This window comes from Lagopus muta, chromosome 7 (assembly GCF_023343835.1).
Source record: "Lagopus muta isolate bLagMut1 chromosome 7, bLagMut1 primary, whole genome shotgun sequence".
NCBI classification, from domain to species: domain Eukaryota; kingdom Metazoa; phylum Chordata; class Aves; order Galliformes; family Phasianidae; genus Lagopus; species Lagopus muta.
The window spans coordinates 48557218-48575839 of NC_064439.1; the positions used below are offsets into that span (position 1 = coordinate 48557218).

At 38.6% G+C, this 18622-nt stretch overlaps 1 protein-coding gene across 2 annotated transcripts in view; it reads right to left on the reverse strand.

Moving 5' to 3' along the window:
- Positions 1-18622, reverse strand: part of AMPH (amphiphysin) — a 102767-nt gene that overhangs the window by 59554 nt on the left and 24591 nt on the right. The gene's annotated exons all lie outside the window — the stretch shown is intronic.

Consider the following 18622-nt stretch of genomic DNA (forward strand, 5'->3'; position numbering starts at 1 on the left):
CTACGTTGGGAAAGACAAAAACAGATCAGTATTAGTGTCACAAAACAAAAATGCTGTTACATTCAACACTTTTGTTCCTTCTGTGAGGCTGAAATTGTGTTTCACTTTGTTGAAGTGCTGCACGCACCACTGTTTACAAAGTTTACCTGGGAAACTAAAAATCAAAAATGGTGACTACAGACAAAGCAAAATATGTTGTGTGCACGAGCAGAAACATACTTGGTGAGGGCAGGTATGTGTCAATATACTTCAAAGTATGGAGTTTCTTGGAGGAGAGTGTATGTTGGTTTTGTTTCTTTCCTTTTCCTTTATTATTATTATTTTGTTCTAAATAAACCTACTTTTCCTTCAGCAAAAAATCCCAGGGTCTCAAAGCAAGAAAAAATTAGATAAATTTGCTGTCACTTCAAGTTCTCTTCCCGTTCAGTTAGACTAAAAAACCAAGTCATATTTTTTGACTGTTTATGGCTCATTACGTCCAGTGGTACTAATGCTATCCTTAGCTGCATGATTTTCAGCATTAAATGAGAATAAAGAATTGTGAGACATGTTTAAAACTTCTATTGTTTCATATTTACCATCCTCATTAAATTCAGGAGTTGACTGTCATCTGTTAAATAATAAATACATCGCAGTATGTCAGCAACAAAGGTTATTCATGTGATAGCAATCTCAAAAATAAATTGAACCGCTAAACTTTATACAGTGCTAAACTACAAAAAATATATTATGATATTAAATCACACCACTGCAAAGCCATTTTAACACTGAAGATTTGCATATAAAAGAAAATAGATTTTACCCTTGTTAAAAAAAGCACCCAAGCTTCATAGAACACTGCTAGAGGAATAAATCATCTCAGAGAGCGATACTGAGTTTGCTCTCCCAAGACAAAGCAACCAACTTTTCTATTTTCACAGAAAAGGCAAGCAAACAAACAAACAAAACAAATCAAACAACAACAATCAACGTAAAAAATCCACACTAGCTGATACCATGAATAAACATAGAAACAGCCCCAGTCCTGGCGTACTTTGTGTCATTTCATTTGAATTTAAACTCCAGTCTGCCTGGAGCCGTAAAAGCCAGAATGCACAAAGGTGCAGAGAGCATTGCTATCATGGAAACCAGAGCTAAAGATGATCAAAAAGCTGATGCAACGTGACCTGTGCACCTGGCATGTGGGACTTCAAGGGAGTTTTGACGTATGTACAGCAGAAAGAAAGAATGAAATCAGAAAAAGAAAAAAAAAAAGAGATTTTTTTCTGACCATAGTCATGTTTTAAGTTTTCATTCCCATGGCTCATTTGGGCATTTTGGCTTGCTTTTAAGTCCCCATGATCTCACGTGTTCTCATCACCAACCCTTTTATAAAACAAGTATAACAGTTGGCTTTACAGAGGAATCATTTAATTTAACATTTCAAATAATCACAGGAGTACCCATAGCTTGCTGTCACCAATGAGTCCAACAGTATGCCCCCAGCTGCAGCGTGGCTTTGATCTGCACCAAATGGCTCCCTGACAATTGCATGTTTGCTTTCAAAGTGCTGGCTGCCAGGTAAACCCCCTCACTGAACCAAGACGTTCAAGCTGTGCGCACAGGAACAAGTAGTGGGCACATTAATTAGAGTCAGAGAGATTCATAGCATATGTAACAAACCAGGGCAAAAAAACTTGTGATAAATTCTTTTATCTTTATATTCACAGCACACATTGATGTCTCCAAATGGATGCTCAGGTCCAATAGCACAAGGCTTAAACAACCAATCCCTTACAGAATTTCTACTTTGTTTTAATCTCATCTCTGACTTTTAAATTCTTCCTATTTTCAGCTACATAGCTGAAAGTAAGCTGGAGTAAGAGATGGTGTTAGAAGCTGGCTTCTGCAAACAAGCAGAAGAACCAAAGCTGTTTCTGAGAATCTCATGGCCCAGAAGAGCTAGAATGAGACATGGACTCAGAGAGTCCAGGATCGGTAGCTAGTGCACTTTTTTTCTTAGCATGCCCACACAGAGAAAGAATGTTTAGGACTAGGTTTCAGAACACCCATCAATGAACAGCCTATATTATTGAAAAATACACAGAGAAAAATAAAAGTTGAAGAAGCAGATGTGAACTGGAGATGTTGTACCGAGGGACACAGTTTAGTAGGAAATATCGGTGATAGATGGGCGGTTGGACTGGATGATCTTAGAGCTCTTTTCCAACCTTGGTGGTCCTATGATTCTGTGAATCTCACGAAACATTCTACAGTCAACTATTCTGTAGTTTTCTGAAGAACACTTAAAATATTTGGTAAACTTGACCTCTCTATCTAAAAAGAAAATAGGCAAAAATGTTGCACATATTTCATTTAATTAGCAGAACTTGAAACAGTAGCTCTGTTTTTTCCTGATTTAACTGTAATTTACAAATGTGATACAATACGGTCCACACGATGCACTGAATTGTGCTAAGGATCTAAAATGTATTGGTATTGGTATTGAGAATGAAGGTAAAAGCTAAATTTGGTCTGATGGTAAACCTTGATTCTGTTGAATGAATACATGTACTGATTAATGGTCTGGTAATACGGTATTTGGACAGATAAATGACAGATTCAATACACATAATTTGTGCAAGTACATCAACCATATCTGATACCATTTATTAATATTTTCATTTGCATATTTCCATGTGAGGACGTTGCATCTTCAGTTACCACTTTGAAAAACATGAGACTTGACAATTTCCATTTTAAGTCATTTAAGCACCTTCATATACCAAAATCAATAAATTTCAGATCTATGAAGATCTGAACTGCTAGAAAAAAAAGCGTCAATAATTGGCTGATCTTGAATTAAAATGACGAATTCTGTAAGGACTGTGAAGTAAATATTGCTAAGTGTCTCCAACATGTCAAAGAAAGGACATTAATATAATAGAAAAGCTTACTGGTAGGATTGAGTACACTTGATTATATTGAAAACTCATATCTTGTGGCAAGGATGACAGTGTTATAATAGCTGCTGAGGCAGTCATTCTGAAGGGCTTATCCACCCTTCTTTACAGAAGTTTCCCAAACTATGGTACTGCAGGGAAGGGGAGGGAAATAGTGATTTTCAGATCTGAACCAATGCTAATAAGGAGCTGTGATATTCTTAAAGAACAACCAACGTGTTCCAAACCACTTAAGGTGTAAAAACAGGTTTGCTCAGATAGGAATACCCAGGACAAGTCTTCATCTGAAATTCTCAGGACTTAAAAGCTTGAAAACATTAAGATAATCTAACTTGCCAAAAGTACTCTTAAGTAAGGATATTACAGAACAACCCCAGCAAAACAAACACTTTTGAGTGAAAGACCAAAAGTCACTGCCTTACATCTTTTGTGAGCAGCAAATGGCTCAGGACCTCAGCAGAAGCAAACTCATGCACCTACATCACTGTTCTACAGCACTGCTTTAAACTTAACATTTTTCTCTTCTACAACCTGTAAAAGAAACACCAAGGCTGGATGAATAGCACATGCCATAGTGAAGAATGCCCTCCTAACATCCAAGTTAAATCCTCTCTTTCAGTTCAAACCCAATGCCCCTTGCCCTATTTCTACCCTCTTTGATAAAGAATCTTTCCTTTAGGCCCCTTTATGTACCAGAGGGCCACAATGAGCTCTCCCCTGAGCCTTCTGCATACAGAACAATCCTCACCCTTCTTTGATCACTCTCTCTTCTTCCTCTGTTACCTGCAGTCTGGATCATTATCATTACTTACTGTAAGAAATTATGACACCTGGTTCAGGTTTTCAGGTCAATGCTAGCTGATCTGTAGTTATCACTCTATTTGTCCCTGCACACTTACAGTATTTATGATGCAGAGAGAATTCCTGATCATTCAACATTCTGCAGTCAATTCTCATTGCTGTGCAATGTATGTTGTATCTCTATTATTGTATTTCCATTTGTTTCCCTGTCCCCTGTTAGGGCTTGTCTTATACCGGGTATAATAGCCCTTATTTACTCACCAGCTCCAGTTAAATTTTACTGCTGAAGTCTGGATGTGGTGGATCACATAGTAGAAGATAAGCCTCAAAGCAAACTGCAATTTGGGAAAATATATTTAGTGGAGGAATGCAACTTCACCACTGCTGCCCTAATAGATGACAATTTCTGCTGCATGGAGACAAAAAGAAAAGTCATATACTGAACATCACTAATACATGAGATATGGCCTAAGAGATGGAAGTGGAACCAAGTGCTCACCAGGATGGAAGAGCACGAGAAGTACTCTACAGGTCAGACTAAGTACCTGTATGACCTACCAACCTCTCTCCAGCCTTCCCTGGAGAAGATACTTAGGGAGGATACAAAGCAATTGTGCAGTGGCAATTCTGAACATCCTTGCAGAACCTAGCAAATTGTTTCAATCACCTTCTGGTGTGGTGTCTTCAGGTTTTAAATCCCTGCTGGATTTTTCCTAATGACAGTCCTGTCCTTGTTAAAGTCAGGTTAGGGATTTGCTGTTTGCATGAATATTCACTTTCTCATGGCTGCTTTTCTTTTGCTAATTTTATGTCAGATTTTGTTTGCTGGTGCTTTGAGTGCTGTAAAATACTACAATACATAGAAGTAATTATGTAACAAATGGGAATAGTGCTAAATAATAACCAGACAAGCATAAAATGCTATGATAAGATATGTTCTCTTAAATGAAATTGAAAGAGGGAAATGTGATCTTTCTACACAGCCTGAATGACAAATGTGAACATTATGCTATGAGAGATGATTATAACAACTTTTCTGCAAATTACAGAATCTAACCGTACATCATTGACCAGATGATGTTAAAAAGCTCTAGAGAGGGCTGCAAAATAAACATTATAATTCTTTTCACAGTAACACCACAGGCAGACTTCTACATCAGCCCTCGGTCATTATGGTTAAAGCCAGAAAGTGCTTTACAGAGAGCACAGACCTGCACATTGAAGTGCAGCACAATGCTAGACCGTTTCTCAGTACTGGTTCCTTCTTGCACTCAGAAAACTTGCTGTACTGTAATTAGGCACCTTTGCAACATTTAACATGATGGGTGGCTATTGTTCTGCCTAAGTGGATTCTGTGAGGTTGAGCAGTACAGCTTAGCTGGTCCGTAGGAATTTAAGGAGACTTAAAGACAAACTTCGGAGTTCTGGAGGCTTGTTTTGCTGGTGAGAAAAGAAGAAACGTTAAGAGCAGTGGCAAAGCATTGCTAAGGCCTTTTTCCTGCTTGTCTCTGGGGACTTGCATGGAGTTTAATGCTATAAACCCTCCCAGCTGGAAGGGTGGCTCATCGCTCTCCATATGTGTTCTGAAAGGTATGCATACCTACTGAAAGTGAAAGCCTAGCACAGCACACCTGCAGTGTACTTAAAAAGTTAAACTCTGGAGAGGCAAGCCATGGAAGTAGTTTTCCTGTGTGCTCCATGCAACCAGCCTAACAGGGAAGGGCATCCAGGTAGAGAACGTGGGAAGGGGCATGGTGGATGACCTTCATGGGAGGCAGTACAAAGAGAAAAACAAAATAGAAAGAAAGGTTAAAAAAAAAAACAGGAGAGAAAAAAAAGTAAGAAACCAAATGAGGAATTAAAAGGAAAGCATTACATTAAAGGCAACCTATAACAGAAAAATGAACATTGAGAAGCTGTGAGTTTGATATTTCATTTATTGCTCACTTTACCACTGAGGAACTGAAGTACAGTAAGAGTAAGTAACTTCTTCACCAACTTCAGAGAAAGTTAGTTACAGAAGGGTAGCAAATGCAGACAAGCATCTTAACTTCTTGGCCTTCCTCCTATGAGGAGGAGTTTCTTACTACAGAAATTTGCTGTGTTTAGACCTGTACAGAATAAAAGAGGAAGAGAGAACAAAAAGACAATATGTATGCCCTTCTCCAGCTATTGATGTTTGTATTTCTTGAAAAGATTGATCACTTCTTTGGTTGAACAGGAGCTAAATTTAACTGTCTGCACAATTAGCAATAACGTCCTTGGCTGAATTTCCACATCCTTTACTGCATCCCACATAAATAAAAGTACTGCTCTGCTGAATTAATAAAGCATCCTGTCAGTTGCTATTACTTCTGCCTAAACTTACTCATCTAGTTGAAAGTACTTGGACAAGTATTTCAGACCTGTAGGTCCTATCTGTACATCCAGGCCATGGACATTTTATTTCCCTCTTCCTTACCAGCTCCTTCACTTCCCTGTTCCCTTATGGTTTATCCTCTACACTTTCTATTGAGCAGATATTTTCCTTTAGTGCACACTCTACAATAAGTACTAACAAGAAACACTTCCCACTCTGACAACTATTCACTCAGCTCATGTTATAACTTCATGTTATCAGTCCTCTATTCACTTTTTCCCCTATTTGGGCTGCAAACTTTTCAAAGCAGACAGTATCTGACACTTTGCTTTCACTGTATTGAAGACAAGGCAGTACTTATCTTGATTTGCTTGAAGTTCCTACCCAAAACCCCATGATTTTACAACTTATCTTCCAATTTAAATTTACCCAGTGACCAGCTAGTTATTTCACTATTTACTTGAAAATTCTGGTCCTCAGAAACTATGAGAGAAAAGTTAAAGCAGCCATTCAAAACTTTTTTTCATCGTATTTTCAAAGCATAAGAAGTAGCATCAAACCAGCTGTAGAAGAATTACTATTCACAACAATTTAATGATCCAAATATGTTAAAAAAAAAGGAGTAGAATGCCTATAAACAACTTTCTTTTTTCCCCAAAACTAATTTTTGAGCTCCTGCAAATAGAACATTGAAATCAACTACAGTGACATTCAGTGAAAAATTATTTAATCTGGAAAAAGCTGCAATACGATTAAAAAACCTGTCTTCTGTACAACAGTGCTACTGAAGCTCACCCTTGCACATGGAAATTTATCTACCCTACTGTAGTCCTCAGCAGCACCATTCTGTTATCTCTAAACTAATTAAGCTTTTCCTGGGTCAAGAAGAAAGATTTCAAAGATAAAATTGCAATTTATCTGTGGTTAGCTCAGTTCTGCTTTCATATTTATGCACTTAAATTCTACCTTGAAAAAGACAACTTTGTCCTTTAGAGACTCAGAATTGTTGCTCTGGATTCATTGCAGCAAGTATTTAATGATGTTTTATCTGTCTGTCTAATGGCAGTCAAATAAAAAATAATCAAGCAAAAAGCTTTTCAGTAACAAAGCCAAAATAAAGATCACGTTCAATACGACAGACCTTGAATTTAAAAACGCACAGGCATTCTTCCCCTGTCTAGTTCAACTGGATATATATAGCAGATTCCTATTTTATTCTTTTTAGCTCTGATGGTATGTTTTCAGTGGATCAAAGAATTCATAAAGAAACTTGCCTTTCACTTTAAGTAATGATGCTTTTCAGGTTATTTCCCATTCTACTTGCATTGCAGTACCTGATTTTCTGTACTTATTTCCAAGAGTCAAGAACAACAATTTCTATTGGTTTTGATTAAACTCACCGAACAGAACCAACTTATAACAAGAGAAATGGATTTTGACATTAAATAGACAAAGAGTTAGTATTAAAACATAATGTCTTCACAGCAGGTTTATATTAAGTCTGTAAATTCCATTCAATAACTGTATAGCTATCTCCAGGTTAATTCCAATTTAAAAAAAAGCAAATAAAGGTCAATTTACAAAAGAATGTGACTTCTAAAATCTGGATGAAGAACCCAAGAAAAAGTTTCAAAAATTAATAAATTTTCTGCAAAGGGAAAGGCAAAAAAAAAGCTTAAGAGAGATATTTCATTTTGACACAATGTGCTTTTCTATCAGCTGTCAGCGAGATCAGGAGAAATGGCTCCATTTCCCACTCTGCAGTAAGATTCAATCCACATTCTTAGGCCTCGAATGACAAAAACATCCATAACCACAGCCATGACGGCAGAAGCAAAAGCTCAGCCATTCTGACATGGGTAATAATGGAGATTACAGGTTTCTCATTGTGCAGCTAGTTAACAGGTGAACTTACTTTCCTTTCATTGTTACATATGCAAGGCTAGTCATGTTTTTGTATCTTATCCCTTTGGCTGCTAAATTAATCCATATGCTGAATGCAGCAATACAGCTGCCTAAACTTGACTGCCTCCTCCAGTCTGAGCTGTGGCATTTTCACAGATATTCTTACTCCTTGATAAAGGAGTTGTCTGAGGCTAAACAAAATGCTAACCTTTGGTCCAGCACAGAAGTGCAGTTATTGTCTACCCAGAGGCTCCATGATGCCCAGTCAAGACAGGATTTCCTTGTTGAAGGCTCAGGGCAATCTTCACTACAGGACTGAGTAAAACCCTTGGAAGCAAAATCAAGAGTTCCCACTGTGGTTTGGTGGCTTGCCAACAGAATATCTCACCACCTGTTAGACAGTTTCATGTCATGCCACACATAGCAATGAAGAACACGAAGAACATTTCACCTCATACTTTGCAAAACATTTGCCAGGTTGATGCTCATCTGTGGAGGAATTGACTGTTTCTTCATGAAGCACAAATACATTGCAAGCTAAATACCAGTGAAGGGCCGGACATGGCAGCATTTGCTAATGAGTTACTTTTCATCTTGTGCCAAAGCTTTCTGCTCCACCCTCATCCAAAGCAAGAGGAAGTGAACTGATACTTCCAGGTGAATTCACTCCCCTGTAGGTGGAATGATAATTAGGTCTCCATTCCCAATAATTGAGAAAATTATGTCCCAGGTATATGAAAAATTAGATAGATCCCATAGACTTATTCTTGAAACTTGAAAACTCAGGAAATCATTTATGTTACCCAGGCGTTTCTTTCATTCGTGTTTTCAAAATAGCTTTTTCAAAAGCTCACTGATTCATGAGAGAATTATTTTACTTACTGGAAGAATCTGAGGGCATTTCGTAACAATCACAAATTCCCCAAGACAAGCTTTATAAAAATTACAACTAACCTAGCATAACGTGGTAGCTTTGACTAGCACAATACTAGTAAATACTTCTGAAAAGTTACCAGCTTCCCATCTCATGGTATTTTAGAATTATTCAACATTTTTGCATTACTCATGGTCAAAAAACCTAAAGTATTCTGAAGGAGCTCATCTTACATAGCATTTTTCTACATTTCTCATTGATAGCTGCTAAGGATAAGGTTGTTCTCAGGAGTTTACGTGCATCATTTCTTCATGCTAATCCCAAGTCATGGTCACCGGGTACTTGAAATGATTTAGACATTATTTCAGTACCAAGGAAGAAAATAACCATGCTGATGCAGATAACGGAGGTTGGAGAAATAGTACAAATTAAACAGGACTTTAAAATGACAGGCAAAAGTTAAAGAAGGCTCTAAATTAATGCCAGTGTTAGCAAGGTCTACAAGCCAAGGTAGCATAAAATGCCCACATTTTGACATCTAGATTTTGCTTGAGATGCTGCAAGCAAACACAGCCCCACGCTCTCCTGCAAGGTTTAGGGATGAGACCCCAGAATTAGCCCTTTCCCTGGCAACTCCCCTGGACATAGCTCAGAGCTGCTGAGCATGGAAACTGGTGTGTTTTGCTTGGGTCCACAGCACCCAGAGCACAGTTAGGCCCACTTCGCAATGAAGTTCTTTCTTTGCCAAGCAAACAGCAGTCCTGTTCTATTCTACTTGGCAAAATCAACAGATTTAAGAGCTCCCTAATAGATACAGTTTCCATGCAAAAAGTTGTCAGGAAAAGTCAGCACATCTCCTAATGACAGAGAAGAACTGGCAGAAAAGAACACTACTTTTCCAAAGCCCTCACAGTGAGAGGTACTCCTGAAGTCCCCACTCAACTGCAGTCACATTCTTATATCTTTTAGTGGTCTTTATTTGTATAAACAACGAGCCAGAGGACAATGCCAGCATGATCAATGTGAATGAACTCAGGATTTGGTAAAAATACATTTTTGATACATTGAGAGGGATAAAAAAAAAAATATCACAAATTGATAGGAAATATAGAAAATTACACTTCCAGAGCTGCCATGAATATAATTCTCCCTCAGCAACAACAACTGAACAACACAAAGAACTAGAAAAGCATGTGTGAGAGAGTACAAATACATATAAGGGGCCAATCTTGATTATTACACTGGTGTGATTAGACTTGGGAATCTGAATATGTGAGAGAAAGAGGTAGGATTAGTTTCTCTCTCACTTCCAGAAATAAAATGATGCATATGGCAGTGACTGCTTAATACTGTCTATCATAGCTACTCAAGCTGTCACAGTTCTTATAGCAAGAAATTAAAATTCAGTTTAAAGATCCTGGAGCAAAATAAGGAAATCAGAACTTGCTGTGGATAATTCTGTAAGTGTGTGGCATGATTAGATTTATTGATTCATTTCTTAATCAAATACTATCCTTGAAATTTTCAGCTGTGTAAAATAGCTTCTGCAGTATGTGATTTCCTAACAAAGACATTTTTAAAATGATTTTTCTTACATTCTTTCATAAGGAATGCTTTTCACAAATTGAACCATAACAGCAAGCAGAACTATAGGCATTTATAAATACAAATGTAACCTCTGGCTGCAACTAACAGATGAGAAATGCACTACATCCATACCATTTTGTTCAGGTATATATAGAGTATGTCTAGGAATACAGATGTATTTATCACCCAAAGGTAATGAAAGAGGCTACAAGTACTTCAGGAAACACATAATACTCTTGGGTGTCTTTACAAAAATCCTGTTTTTTTATTTAAATGTTTAGAGATATTGTTTATGACTAAAGAAGATCAGTCCATGCATAGTAATAGCAGAGGAGCTTGTTTAATGGAATAACTGAAATTATAAGGCCAAATATCTCACAGGCTGCTGAGATATATATTTCAGATAACTTCAAGGTTCACCTGACTGAGCAAGATCATAGGTTTAATCACACAGTACCCTTCAGTGTCTGTGGGATTAACAGTAGAAGACATTGAATACGGGCTACCAGGCTACACTGAAGAGATGGCTATAAAAAGACAAAAAAGAGAGGACACGCACCTGTCCTATGTTGGGCAAATCAATTTTCTGCACATGATGCTAAATTATTATAATAAAGGAGCATTATAGACCTCCTCCTGATCCAAAATACCTATGTAAGTACCTGTGCTTCCATCCATGTCTCAGCTCTTTCTTGCAGCTGAATTCTACTGTCCAGCTTATTTCATACAAGATGTCCTTGAAGAGAGCAGCTCCCAGGAAGACTATGGTTTCCAGGGAAATAAATGATCATATTAACAACCTTCTCATCTACTACTGCAGTAAAATAATACGCTAACTGATTTAATACACTCCACAGCACAAGGTCCAAACAGCTGACAATTAGAAGCTGTAAAAGTTGTTCAGTGTTTTCCTCTTTTACAGTTTACCTGAGTAAAATTATAGAATTTATACCAAATTGTGTACTGTAAGATTCAGTCTATTAAATTTTTCCTAATGCTCATCTCAGAGTACAGACAATGAGATTGATGAGTGTTAAAAAAAAAACAACACAGTTTGTTGTAGGGATTAGGGGAGGAAAAGAAAATAAAAAAATAATGCTATGAGTCAAAGGGATCATGACATACCCTTTATCCAATTGTGTTTAAGGGGCAAAGTCCCTTCTTGTACTTGGAAACTTGCAAGTTGCTTATTCTGCAGCTGGTTTGTATCCTTAAACTGTAGAGAAGAGATTTTAAGAAGCTGTCAGTTAAGCTTTTTCTCCATGAGGGAAAATGTACTCAATCGTTAGTGTTATAATTAGTTTGGGCTTCACCAAATTAACTAATCCCGACCTTGTTCATGAATTGTAACTACTGCTGCAGTTCTCTGGCTCCCACTTTCCTTCTAAATAAGCAGCATCTGCTGCCTTTCGGCAGAGAATGTCTTTTCCACTCAGAAGAACAACAAGTATCCTAGCAGTAATAAAATGTTTGTCATTGCAAATATTGGAGTGGAGCCACTGTACTGACTTTCAGTCACAGGAGAAGTTTATCATTAAACAGCTTACTTTTACAAGATTAAACTGTACTGTAAGTCATCATTCTAGAGCAAGATATTTGTATCACCACTTTTCTACCTCGCATGTCTGTGATGCTCACTTTAACTGCAGTGCTGCAAGCCTGCACAAGGAATGCAGGGAATGAGGCATCCATGGACAATATACCTACACAGACACAAAAATATGTATGTATAATTTTGTAAATATACAAATACATGTACGTGCATGGTATATAAGTAGCTGAGACCAGGACAGCATTTCTGCAGTAGATCTCTCAATCAACTCCACTGATGCTGCTTGTGGATGAAACAAAACTGTGGGAGTGCTCTGGGAGCACAACTCCCAGCCTCACACAGGCGTTCAATTCATGGGATTAGAGTTAACCTAAATTTAAAACAAACCAACAAGAACTCCAGACCTCTTCCTCCCTGCTCGCTTAAAACACTCCAACCAAACCAAACCAACACAAAACAAACAGAGCGGAGTGCCAGGTCGTCCACACTTGCTGTTTTGATCCAGAAACACATCCTTATCAGTTCTCATTCCTCTCGTGTTAGCCCCAAGGAAACTGATAAAGCCAAATTGACTGCACTATATGCCAGCTTATTCCAAATGGAAGAGTTCTGTGGCCTCTTCAAGAGTCAGTGTCTCCCACATCTGGGTGGTTTGTCATAAATTAATATCAGTTGATGTAATACATCTGATTGAAGATTTGATCCCCTGAGTCTCATGCACTTCAGGAATGTCTAACCTTTTGGGATTTGTTAGTTAGCTTATTTTAATCTTAAGACTTCTTGAAAAATATTTTTACTTCAAAAAAGTTTCCACCAATGCAATCATAAAGTACCAGTCAATACATTAAACTAAGCAAAAAGGGTTTTGTTGTTTGTTTTTTTTTTTAATCTACCTAAATTTGCCAAGTTTGATCAGACTTTCACAATGTGAAGAACTCAGTTTGGACTGAGATCTGAGCCATGATATTAAGGAAATCATTATCATGTACCACACACAAACCTCTTCTGACTTCATAAATGTTGCAGGAAAATAAAGCAGGAAAAGCTTTATTTAATACATATTATATACTCAAGCAATCAGCTGTCTTAATTCATAATAACTATCCCAGAGGCAAGAGACAAACACCTTGAATTATTTTATGATCTATCCTGTTGCCACTGAAGTTAAAAAGCACAGAATATCCTGAGTTGGAAGGGATCTACAAGGATCATCAAGTACAGCTCCTGGCTCCACAATGGAACACCCAAAACTCAAATCCTTTGTCTGAGAGTGTTGCTCAAATGCTCCTTGAGCTCCAGCAGCTCAGGGCCATAATCACTGCAATGCACACCTCCCCTGGCACAGCTCCATGCCATTCCCTCTGCCTTGTTGCTGTCACACAGAGCAGAGCTGCAGCCACCATCAGGCCTCCCATCAGCTCCTCTGCTCTGGGCTGAGCAAAGCAAGGCACCTTAGGTGCTCCTTGCCCTCCAGACCCTTTCCTATCATGCAGACCTCCTATGGACGCTCTCTCTGTTGGATGTTGCTTGCCAACTGGCAGGGCAAAGACATGCAGAAGTGTCTCTGCATGAGAACTTCCACCAAACTGAAAAAAGAGAAATTAAAATTGAGCCACCTGGATCAGAAATGTCTTCTGCTTCTGATCCAGAGGAGCTTGTTGAGCCCTCAGGCTCCCCTTCTGCTGTTCCCCCAGGATAGCATCAAGGAACAGCTTGGGATGATGCTGCAGCAGCATGGATAAAGGAAGAAAAGGATTCTCTAACTTTTTCCGATGAAGAGGAAATCAAACTTTTACCTCATACTTCTTCTGAAAAGACCAAAGACAAAGCCAGCATCTTCTCAGCCCTCAGCTTTCCAGAGAAACTCTATGACTGGTTGAAAGCGACCAATTTAAGATGATTTTGTGGGGTCACAGTGGAATCTGCATCGTCCTCAATGAAGAAATGCTTAAGGTACAAGTACTGGGAAGGAAAGGACCTTTGAGAGTTTTTCAGTCTGAAAACACGAAAAGCTTAATTAGTCAGCTTAATCTGTATGGATTCCCCCTGTACTGCCCCAGTTGCACCAGCAGTTCTCCCCAGGCACACGCAGGGGATGGACCAGCACCCTAGAATGGGATGCACTGCAGACAGCAGGGGCAGCAGCACCAGTTAAAGCTTCATAAATTGAGAGGTCATAGATAGATAGTCTGGAAGGATGTTTGAGTAATAAACATTTTCTGTTGCCAGGTCCTTTTACTTATTTAACAATTCTGCAAATAAAGTGTTTGAATAATAAACTAGGCAGATGTAATGTGGCGTGATAAAGTTTTAGTAAAAAGAAGACGTCTGTATGAGTGTTCCTGGTCTTCTAATGCCCCCTCCATTGTAATATCTATGTGACTCATACTAATTCATCCATGTGGTGTTCATCACTGTTATGATTCCTACAGCACCGCAGGAAAGGTGAGGAAAATGAAAGGAAGTGGTTTTTTGAGGCATTTCCAGGCTGTGAAACAGTGCTAAGGCAAAGAAAGCTCATGAAATAAACCTAAATGAAAGGTTGCCTAAATAATGATGCTACTCCTATCAGGATAACTCTTTTGTTAGGTAGCCCACTTGCTTCTGTTTGTGAAGACTAAAGGCTCTACAAGAAAATTTCATAATACGCAAACTAATAAGAGGACAGAGGAAATATTAAAAGGAACAAAGCTAGGAATAAAAATTATATATGTCTTTGAATGTTGAATTTGATGCACTATATATATATATATTACATATACCGTGATTGATAACTGCAATGGAAATCCTGGATGCTGCAAGAAACTGTATTAGCTATTCAGTAGATGCCATTGTTTCCTCAAATTTAAATTAATCCCAGTACTTCAGCTGGTTGCTAGGAGCCCATTGGAGATGCTACATTTTCACACAAGTACCAAAGCTAAATCTTGTTAGTCCCAGGCATTGATCACAGCATGTTTTTTCCTAGGAGGAAGAATAATTTCAAGTTCTTACGTTCTACCTTTCTTAACTTCCTTCTCCATTTACCAGTTGATATATTCTTCTCTCCCCGTTCTCAGCTGTTGTCAGTGTTGCTACGCACTGGGAAACACTTGCTACATCCCTCAGAAGGAAACTGCATTTCAGTAGTGCCTGAAATGGATTCTGCATGAAACACAGCGATCCTCATGGAGGATAAAAGAATGTAAATGCAGAGTTACGCGATTAATGTGAAACTGTGTGATTAAGTGCAAGCCAGTGTGATTAACAGAGCTGCAACACATCAGTCCTCTGCTTTCTCTTTCCACAATTAACTTAATTGATTCTAAATTTGTTTCAAAATTAGGATGACACTATTTAAAGCATTTTTCAGACTCAAAGTACCGTGTTGGTACAGCATTTCTTTTTCTAATCTCCAGCTATTTACTATTTTGCTTCAAAATAAATATGCACCCATGAATGCTTAAAGATCTCTCACAGTGACACAATAGCTGACTCCAGGGGAAAATGCTGCATGTGGGTTACAACATTTGGCTAAATATAGATGCTTCAGAGATTCTGGGGTCATGTTAAGAGAAAAATTAGATTTACCAGAGTGATACAACATTCCTTATGAATATGGACGAGGAAGGATTTTTATTATCCAGTATGACAGTGGCATTTGTAAGCACATGAAATGCATTAAAAATCTGCAAAACGGATGAAAAGAATTCTCAAACCCTGGAGCAGATGGGAAAGAATCCAGCTTGGTTGCTCAGAAATCAAGTAGTTAGACATGCTCTGCTCAGAGAAAAAAAACCTCTAAAAATCACTTATCCTGAGGAAGAGTCATGCCCAAAGCACTGTTGTTTCTTATGGCCACCTTCCTCTGTTCATCAGTGGGAAAGCATGTTCAGGTCACAAAAAGATTACATGGCTGCTGCAGGCAACAGAGAGCACAGCCCTGCCTTCCTCACTCATGCAGCTTGAGTCAGAGCTCGCTCTGTTTCTCAAAACCACTGCAGGCTCCAGCCGTTGTGTAACAGCCCCAGCAACCTTCCTGTGCTGCAACCCTCTCCTCTGAATGGCAGCACCTGAGGATGAATATTAATGGCCTGAAACAACAGATAGAGAGTGGAGTTTTCAGTGGAGAAAACACCAGAAATAAAAGGGAGATCTCAAGAGCTGTCTTGTTATTTATTTATATTAAACGATGCCAGACTCTTGAAAAAATGAAGCACTCATGACCGTGCAACTGCACAGCATCTCAGCAAGTAAATCACAGCAATGAAAGTCATGCAGGTGAGAACAATTTACTGCAGAATGGAAGACTTTGCTTCCTTGGCAGCATCAAGAAGCCTTAAATGTATGAGGAGTCACAGCAAGATTTTGCAGGCTTTACCACAAGAATGTGCACTTCAATTAAAGCAGAATTAATTTACAACTTCCTGAAGGGAGGTTGTGATGAAAAAGGGTCTGGCCTCCTCTCCCAAATAGTAGGATCCAAGGAAATGGCCAGAAGTTGTACCAGAGGAGGTTTAGGTTGGACATTAGGAGAAACTTTTTCTCTCAAAGGGTGGTCAGGCACTGGAATGGCTGCCCAGGGAGGTGGTGGAGTCGCCGTCCCTGGCAGTGTTCAAGAGGCGCCTGGATGAGGAGCTATGAGAGGTGGGTTAGTAGCTTGTGGTACTGATAGCAATGGGAGGGTGGTTGGACTGGATGATCTTGCAGGTCGTTTCCAACCTTGCGATTCTATGATTCTATGATTCAAAGATTTTCATAATTATGGATAGTCTTTGCATTTGGGTACACAACAGCTGCAAGACTGAACCCTGTCCCCAGAGGATCCCTTTCTGGAAGAAACAGCTCCTATGCTGTCCTACCTGCAGGGCAGCTGCTGGCCATGTGCTGCTGTGAAGTGCAGTGCATGTGCAAGGATGTGCTGAACAACCCCTGGGAAATCTGCTAGTCTTTGCTCAGGGCGGATTCCCCACAGCTCCCACATCTCCACATGAAAAAAAGTTAAACATAGTTGGATTTTCGAAGCTTTAAGTCCATCAGTTCTTTTAAAGAACAAGATCAATAATAATAACAATCTCAAAAATAATTGTGTGTAAACTTTGATGAAAAAAAAAATACGATTAATTTCTAGCATAGACTGGAGCCTGGAAAAGTCAGGAATAACTGACTGTAAGTCAGGATAACTTAAAAAGCCATCAGAGTAAAATCAAATGGTTATCAGAAAGGAATCAATAAAGTAATCAAGAAATAAAAATGCAGCATCTAACTCCCCTGCCAGGATAACTTAGATGAGAATTTGAATCAGCCATAGGGGAATTCCTCCTGTTGCCTAGTTCAAAACAGAAAGCATGGGAAGCACAGGAAGGAGTCTTACACAAATTCAAGAGAAGCATGTTTTCCATTATAAAATAATAATTTATTATTTATAAATTTATATAATTTATAATTTTTTTAAATTATTATTTTATAATGGAAATGGTGCATAAAATACATAGCATTAACTTTACAACATTTTACCCACAAATCCAAGAAATATAATTTCTACCCACACAATCATACAGTTACAACCCATTAATTACACTGAAATTATTTATCTTCTGAGCAGATATTACATTCCAAAAAGATGCCAGTAAAGATGACAAAAGAAAGAGATGAACTCTGGAAGACAAACAGATGCTCACAGAGCCAAAGCTTAATGGCTCAAAGTTAAGTTACAGTAATAAATATTTAGGAATGAAACTGAGCATCACACAGATGAAAGTGCCTGGGTATAGGCAGGAAAACTCACCTTTATCAAATCCAAAACCTATAAAACCTTTTGCCATTTTCCTAGGCCACGAGATAAATTACCCTCAAAAGGATTTCAGAATCTGCTGCAGTAAGATTTACTGGAGCTAACCAAACACATCGACAGAAATGAATAAATAAATAGCCTTGAGCACAGAGATGTTAAAAAGATCAGTCAGAACCCAGCAAACCCACCATGTCCATTTAAACACCTCCTTCTGAAATAAAACCAAACAAATACAAACGTTCTACTGTGAGAAACCATCTTCCCTCTGCACCATATCACTCAACACAACAACACAGCTTTCACGTAGATGAAGAGCCTTAGCAACCTCTGTAATATGAAAGGTAATCAGCTTTTCCAAGTTAATGCTTCATACCCTGCATAACTTGAAGACTTAGATTTTCCTAAATATTGCAGATAAGCTGTGTATCAGGAGAAGGTGGTGCATTTGTGTGGCAAGGGGCACATCACCAGAACCTCTAGCTCCCACTTTCTACATGCACAGCGCTGAGATTTCTCACTTGCTTGCAGGTCCTAGTTTTCCTTTTGCAGTCATAGTTCCCCATTTCTCATTTTGTGAAGGACTACTGAGTACCACAGATCAACTATAAATACACTATCACTTATAAGGGAAATAATAGCAAAAAAATAAATTCCCCTTCCCTAAAACACAAGGATGAAGCAGTTTTCATTAAGCGCAAGAGACACGATGGACGTGGTTCTGCCCTGCAGTTCCAACCCACATTGCTTCAGTGCAGTTATTACTCATCTTTTTTCTGCGGGATCCAGAGAGTCTGATGGCTGTGTGCTGCACAAAGAGGTCATTCCATTG